General features: G+C 45.6%; 1 long non-coding RNA gene across 1 annotated transcript; it reads left to right on the top strand.

Moving 5' to 3' along the window:
• The first annotated feature begins 333 nt into the window (after window positions 1–333).
• LOC126512277 (uncharacterized) lies at window positions 334–6,496 on the top strand. Its single transcript, XR_007594985.1, has 3 exons — window positions 334–428; window positions 4,729–4,953; window positions 6,131–6,496. It is a non-coding gene; the product is annotated as an uncharacterized lncRNA (long non-coding RNA).
• Window positions 6,497–7,408: the final 912 nt, after the last annotated feature.

Raw genomic sequence — 7,408 nt, 5'->3', positions numbered from 1 at the left:
TACCTAAGTACATTGATACTTCTGGCTTTCTGTCCTTGCTGGTGTTCACCATGTTTCCTTGACACATTCACTCTGATTTCTGGTCTAATTCCTTGAAACTCCAGGATCCCCTGGAAAAGATGGCTTTAGCACACACCCCACTCCACTGTCCAGCCTAATTCCGTGGAATGTTCTTTTTTCATTCCTAGTTAAGACTTGCAACATTAGGTATTACAAGGAAATGGAGAAATAATTGACAGTGTTTACATTGGAAAGGAATTAAAATTACTTGCCAGAATCAAATATTGAATTTCTTAGTGATACTTTACAAGTTTTTGTGGCCTAGTCCCTAGTGGAGCACATGCAGACTAGAAACATGCTATGACTTGAACCTGTCCCTCAAAAGCTGTGTCTTAGAAAATTACTCCACAGTAGAAGAACGTTGGGAGGTGAGTCTTAATCAGAGATGAGTAGGTGGCCATCTGTCTTTGCTCTCTTGACAGGACTAATCTTATGTGAGCAGATAAATAGTTTTGTTACCATGAGAGTAACCTTGTTTTAAAAGTGAGATGACTGGAGAGATGGCTCAATGGTTAAGAGGATGCTCTGCTCTTGCAGAGGATGAGAATTCAATTCCCAGCATCCACATCAGGTAATCACCACAGCCTTTAAGTCCAGACCCAGGAGATGCTGTATCTCTTTCTGGCCTCCGTGGTCACTGCAGTTGTGCCTGCGCACACGCGCGCACGCACACATACACACACACATACACACACACACACACACGAAATTCATCTGATCATGGTGGCATGTGTTTGCAGTTCCGGCACTCAGAAAGGCAGAAGGATCATTGAGTTCAAGGCCAGCCTGATCTGCATAGTGAGACTTTACCTCAAATAAAGCAAGACATCAAATTCTGCTTCCTCTTGCATTCTGGCTTTCACTGTCCTTGATCTTCTGCCTTGCACATTGGGATGAGGTAGAAGAAAGGTTCTTTGCAGATACAGTGTTGAGCCTGGGACTTCCTAGAACTATGAGATAAAATAATTTGTATTGTTTATAAGCTACCCAGCCTCTGGCACTCTGTTACAGCCTCAGACTAAGACAGAAACCTATAAGGTACCTCAACCAAATTGCTGCCTTAACTACATTTAGAAAAGAATGATACAGACAAAGAACGGGACAATCTTTTAAATTTTATTTGTTTATATTTTATATGGTGTGTGTGTGTGTGTATTTGCCTACATGTATTTCATGTACTTATGTGTACCACCTGTGTGTCTGGTACTCATACAGGCCAGAAGCCAGCACTGGATTCCCCTGAAACTACTGTTATAAATCATTGTGAATCACCTTATGGGTCTGGAAACCAAACCCAGGTCCCCTGAAGGAGAATAAGTGCTCTTAACTGCTGAGTCATCTCTCCAACCTTGACCAGGGCAATATTGAAGCAGATTTATCATGGATATAAGGGAAATTAGAATCTTGAAACCAAGTTAGAAGACAGAGTCAATGTGGTGAGTGTAAACTAAGAACCGCCAAGGGCAAGAGCCACCACAATTACTTAATCTATCTACAAGGTGCCCTGAAAGGCAAGTAAGAAATGCCCAAGTGGCCGAGGGAACTCTAAGGCTCAATCAGGAATGGCTTCCATGTCCACATGGTCCCTAATGGTGGAAACTAGAGAGAGAAGGCCTAGATAGCTGCAGTTCGCGGCCAGGGAATCCGGGTCATTCTTCCAACAGACTTTGTATGATGGAAGAAACGGGAGTCACTGGACACCAGACAAGGAAACAATAGACCCTCTCCTCATGCGAGTACTCACATGGACAGGGGATATAAGTTATACCCTATATAAGTTTATATAGGATAAATGTTAATAACGATGCCATGCCGCCCACGTACCATGAGTTCTAAGTGAGCATACATCACTTCATCTGACATACGTGAGCCCTTTGAGGCACTGTGTTGTAATGGCGTTCTCTACTTTACATATGAGAGAATTGAGGCTCACAGAGGTAGGATAATGTTCTAGAGGTCACCGAGGGTCTGTTCGTTCTAGAATTTGGAGCCAAATCACATGCTCACCACCTGTGTACATTTCAACATGGAGCTTCCTTGGCCACCGTAAAACTTCAAACAATTCAAAAATATATTGACATTCAAAATCTTTAATGGCAGAATTAATTTTATTTTTATAAGACATCATATCAGGGAAGACAGCCACCCCTGCCTAATGCCTAGCCACTCAGATGGAGTCAGGCCAGCCAGGGTCCTCAAGGCCTGGCCTGGCAGGCCTTATTATATAATAAGGAAATATGTGGTGAAAAAATGGGAGAGAAAGAGAAGGAGAATGGTCCATGCACTCTGGAAAGATGCAGGAAGAAGAAAATGAAGACAGCGAGGAGTGGGCAGATGTGGGAGGCCTGTTTGATACCTGCAACCTTGGTGAGGTCAGTGAGGAGTAGACACCAGGGTCCATGGTGACAACCAGGCAGGGCTGCAGCTGCCCATGGCCGTATCTGGGTACCTGGTCTTACAGTAGCCAGGGTCTGTGTTAATGTCCATGATTCCTGTTGCCATAAAGCGGTGTGCTCATTCCAGTGGGCTGGACTGCCTCCTGGGGCCGTGTTTGGGCCCATGATCCACACTGCCACTGGGCCTTACCCATCTGGGCAGCCTTTGCTGCTACCTGAGACAGTGGTGGCAGTGTGCTGCCGAGGACTATGTCTGGGCTTGTGGTCCTACTGCAGCCTATGTTGATGCTCACATCCCATGGTGCCACCTAAGGCCACATGAACCCTGGGTCTGGGCCGCAACTGTTGTCTTGTTGGTGTCCAGGGGCCATGCTGTTGCCAGAGCCATCCTGATCTGAGTAGCCGGGGCTTAATTCCAGGACTTTTTGTTTGTTTGTTTTGAGACAGGGTTTCACTGTTTAGTTCTGACTGTTCTTGAACTCACTTTGTAGACCAAGCTGGCCTCGAACTCACAGAGTTCTGCCTCTGCCTCCCGAGTACTGAGATTAAAGGCATGCGCCACTATCGTCTGGTTTAATTTTAGGTTTTAAAAGTTATTTAAATGATCCTGGTACATTCTGAGTGTTCCATAAATCTTCTTTACTATTATCTATGTCTTAGTTGTTTTTTCAGCATTCATAAATATTAATTTTAGAGTAAAAGATGCTGGACAGTGGTGGTACATACCTTTAACCCCAGCACTAGAGAGACAGGCAGATCTCTGAGAGTTAGAGGCCAGTTTGCTCTACAAATGAGTTCCAGGGCAACCAGGGATTTTATACAGAGAAACCCTCTTCTCCCTCCCCCCCCAAAAAAATAAAACAAAAAAAATATTTAGAGGCTCATTTTTGGGGGAAAAATCTATCTATCTCAATAGGGTTGCAAACTGCCACCTCTCCAGGATTTTGAGTTGTGAACTATGAAATAACTCAGTGTGGCTTGCTAGTGTCGTTTGCAAGCTCCTTGAGTTTCAGTGGCATGACGAGTCACTCAAGTCCTGGGTAACTGAGCAGGCGAGGAACACTGGGAACAGTAGGCTAAGGAGATGGAAATCTGTGGCTTCCGTGAGTGGCTGACATTCCCAAACATTCCAGTGAGCATGCACCTCCTGTCTCCTCCCCCACTCTCTTAGACTGGAGAAGTCAGAGGCACTGAGGAAGAGTTGTCGGCTTTATGGGCTCTAGAGTCACCTGGGAGATGGACCCCTGGTGTGCCTGTGGGGTGGGGGGTGATCTTCATTTCATTAATTGTGGTAAGGAGAGCCATTACACACACACACATATACCACACATGCATACAGACCACACACCCAACATACACATCAAAACACCACACACAAAAAACACACACATTATACACTCACCATACACACACACCACACACAACACATATCATACACATACCACAAATAAACCACATGCACACCACACACACAGGAAGTGGCACCATTCTCTAGTAGCATGAATTCATACATCCTTCTCTGCGTCCTAATTATGGATGCAGTGTTACAGGTTATTTCCTGTTCTTGCCACAGGAACTGTACCCTGCAAGTGTGAGACAGAACAAGTTCCTTGTCCCTTAAGCTTCTTCTGTAGAGTCTTTCATTACAGCAACAGAGAGAGAAGCTAAGACAGTGAGTATTTAGGGGTAGGGGGTTGTCCCGGAAATCACCGCTATGGTCTTTTCAGTTGCAGCTAGAATCCCGAGCCTGGGGACTATCAGCTTTCCCACCAAGGCTGAAGGCTGCTCAACACTGGCATGGGATCTTGAGCCAGGGCTGTTTGTCTGATCTCATTGTGGTGGGGGCCTGCTCCACAGAGATTCAATAAGCCTCCACAGTCACTGAGTCTCAGGGCATGACCCGAACAATGTTTGGGTGCACTTCTGCCGGTCACTGAAGGGTAACAGTGAGAGTAGGGGTGTGCCCATTCCACAGTCTTGGTAGCAAAGTCTGGGTGTTCCCGGTGGCTTCCTCTCTAAATCCACCCAGAACAGGCAATATCACTCCCACCAAACCTTCCAACCCTGAAAACTTAATTCTCCTCTCGAACGATGTTATGCAATGGAACAGCCATGCACTGGACCGTGCAGAGACAAGGGGATGAAGTTCTAAGGAGTGGCTCTGCCACCAGGGCTCCAGCCTGGCCACTTACCAGCCCAACGTTCTTAGCTCATTCTCACCATTTGCTTGTCAATTAAGGTGGGGTTTTCTTATTTTGCTTTTGTTTAACAGGTAAAATGGTGGTGAGGATCAAAGCTCTTGGGTTCGAGACTTTTCTGACCTAGAAGTGCACAATGTTCATTGGCAGTATTATTTGAAGGACTTGGAGGGCTCTCACAGAGATTGGCCTCATTTGACTGAAAATTGGAGCAGGACTTCCGATTTCCTTGGTGTTCAAGGAAAACTAGAAACCTACAATTCAAAAAGGAATGCCGGAGTGGAAATTTACGCTCTCAAGTAGGCCCTCAAATCACCTCATAAGCCACTAAGCACTTGAGTTGAAAGGGATTAAAGGAAGAGAGAAGGGCTCCTATGGGAGGGGCTCCGAAAGCCAGCCTGACCCAATTTACACCTTCTTGGGGGGTGCGGGGTGGGCCTGGGGGCGGGCTTGACTTAAACTGCCTCTTCTTGTCCTACCCTGCCACCTCGTGGCTAATTTCAGGTTGCACAGGTAAAATAGTCTCAAAATGGGCAGCCAAGAGTTGCTGAGAGAGGGAAAACCAATTTAGGGTGAGTTCCCAGTTGGTTCCAGTGACCAGTCCCCAAAACACACACACTAGCGGCACTGAAAGGGCTCAGTATACTGTGTTTATGCGTTTATTTGTGTATGTAAACATATATGAAGAATGATTTAAAAAAGAGGTTATGAATTTGAGAGGGAGTGGCTTCCCATCTCGATTAACCTAATTTTAGCTAATCCCTCCTAGGCATGCCTAGAAGAAATTCGTCTCTCAGTGATTCCAGATCCACTCAACTTGATAGTCAATATTAACTATTTCAAGTCCACCCCTTGTCAACTTGACACCCAAACACATCATGTTTAAGCCATAGCCTTCTGCTTCTTGTCCCTATAGGCTCGGGGCCATTTCATAGTGCAAAATGTGTCCGGTCCAACTTTGAAAGTCCCCATTGCCTTTAGCAGTTACAACACTGTTTAAAAGTCCAAAGCCTGAGTTTCTTCTGAGAGTCAAGACAATCCTTTATCTGTAAACTCCTATAGTTTTCGTTGTGAGCCTAGCCTTTAATGGCTGAACCATCTGTTCATCCCATACATACCTACAAAATTAAAAAAAAAACATGTATAGATCCCCCTGGGATATGGAAACAGACAAGATCACCTGACAAAATTGGGAGCATGGGGGTGAGGGGGTAGAAGGAAGGGGAGAAGGGGAGGGTTGAGGAGAACTTGAGGGAATGGGATAGTTGAGATGGAGGAAGAACAGATATGAGAGCAAGGAAAGAGATATCTTGATTGAGGGAGCCATTATGGGGCTAGCAAGAAATCTGGCTCTAGAAAAATGCCCAGGAATCCACAGGGATGACCCCAACTAAGTCCCTAAGCAATAGAGGCGATGGTGTCTAAACTTTCCTTGCCCTGTAGTCAGACTGATGATTATCTTAAATATCACCATAGAACCTTCACCCCACAACAGATGGAAACAGAGGCAGAGAACCATATCCGAGCACTGGACGAGCTCCCAAGGTACAGTTGAAGAGTGGAAGAAGTGAGAATATGAGCAAGGAGGTCAAGACCATGAGGAGTTTACCCACTGAGACAGTTTGCCTGAGCTAATGGTAGCTCACCAACTCCAACTGGACTGGGAATGAATGAGCATGGGATCAAACTAGTCCCCCTGAATGTGGTTTGACAGTTTGGGGCAGACTGAGGGGCCACTGACAGTGACACCGGGATTTGTCTCTACTGCATGTACTGGCTTTTTTGAAATCTTATTCTCTTTGGATGTATACCTTGCTCAACATAGATGTAGTAGGGAGGGCCTTGGACTTGCCACAGGGCAGGGTACCTTGTCCTCTCTTAGGATTGGAGGGGAGAGGGTGGGAGGGTGTGTGAAGGGAGTGAAAGGAGGAGAGGGAGTGGGAATATGGATTGGTATTCTCTTAAAGTAATAAAATAATAATAAAGAGATACAATGGGAAAAGGAAAAGAAAATACAACTATTTAGTTTTAATACATAATAATACCAAGTCAGCATTCCCGTTTCAAAATGGAGAAATAGCGACATAACAAAGAGCGATCAGACCAAGACTTTCAGTGCAAACATGAAGCTCTGAGTTCAGTATCTAGAGTTTGTTATCTTCATCCGGGCAGCAAAGAGATGAATAGCCCTGCACCTACAGCTCTGCCTCCTATAACACACACACACACACACACACACACACACACACACACACACACACACACACACACACACACCAGAGAGAGAGAGAGAGACAGAGAGAGACAGAGAGAGACTCTGGAATCCACTCTAGGTCTGCACCTTCCCTTAGCAGGAGACCTGTGGTCCTGGCATCTCCATCATTCTACGGGCTCCATTGCAACTTTAGGAGCTTCTTCTCCCCAGTGTTGCGCAGTGGTCTCTTGGGTCTCCTGGCCACACATTGCCTGCCCTGACTGACTTTTAGAGACCTTGGTGCAAGCCTGCATTTTTCTTTTACTCTTTCGTCTTTCCCACCTGCAAATTCACAGTCAAGTAGAGTATGCTGCCAAGTTCTACTGCAAAAAGAATGGCTCCTTGTCCCCTTGAATAGAGTTGTGGTGGCCTCTGTGTGCCTTGATGGACGAATCTGTGAAAATGCCCTCCTGGGTGGTCACTTTGAGCAAGAAACTTTTATGTAGCATTCTTGTTCAGACTCTCATCTTCCAAATGATATTTGCACTTTCACAGGAAGG

The sequence above is a fragment of the Alexandromys fortis genome, unplaced genomic scaffold, assembly GCF_014885135.2.
Source record: "Alexandromys fortis isolate MF-2015 unplaced genomic scaffold, M_Fortis_MF-2015_v1.1 scaffold_100_3062768_6864082, whole genome shotgun sequence".
Taxonomy (NCBI): domain Eukaryota; kingdom Metazoa; phylum Chordata; class Mammalia; order Rodentia; family Cricetidae; genus Alexandromys; species Alexandromys fortis.
This window is presented reverse-complemented; position numbering and strand designations above follow the sequence as displayed.